Raw genomic sequence first — 743 nt, 5'->3', positions numbered from 1 at the left:
TGTCCACATGGCTCACTCCCATCAAGTCTAGTTTCTGCTTAAATTCCCTTACCAATGAGTTCTTCTCAAACATTTAAAATACCAGCAACCTGACACCACTGTCAAACTTTACTTTGTTCTTATTCTTAGCACATATCCCTTCATAGCAGATATATATTTGCTTCTCTGTCTCCCTATACTTTAGGAGAGGAACTTATTTGTTCAGTGCTCAACAAGCACCTACATGAGTGCCTTGCCTGAAATATAGTGGGAGTTCAGTGAGCATTTTTTTAAAAAAATATATTTTATTGATTTTTTACAGAGAGGAAGGGAGAGAGAGAGTTAGAAACATCTATGAGAGAGAAACATGGATCAGCTGCCTCCTGCACACCCCCCACCGGGGATCAGCCTGCAACCAAGGTACATGCCCCTGACCGGAATTGAACCTGGGACCCTTCAGTCCGCAGGCCGAGGCTCTATCCACTGAGCCAAACCGGCTAGGGCTGAGTGAACATTTTTGATTGAATAAATTATAGGAAGAAAGGACAGGATGGGAATACATGTAGATTTCTAGATTTTAGGGCATTCTACATTTTCTGTTACTTATATGTACAGTAAGATAATCAGAGGAAGGGGTACAGTAAGTGTTGGGTTAGAGATCTGCAGAGATAGTGGAGAGCAAGTTAAGTAGAAAAATATAATGAAATTTCCAGGCACTGTTCACAGTCCATTTAAGGTTGAAATTATTAACTTATGATGCCAAT

This window comes from Myotis davidii, unplaced genomic scaffold (assembly GCF_000327345.1).
Source record: "Myotis davidii unplaced genomic scaffold, ASM32734v1 scaffold992, whole genome shotgun sequence".
NCBI lineage: Eukaryota > Metazoa > Chordata > Mammalia > Chiroptera > Vespertilionidae > Myotis > Myotis davidii.
This window is presented reverse-complemented; position numbering follows the sequence as displayed.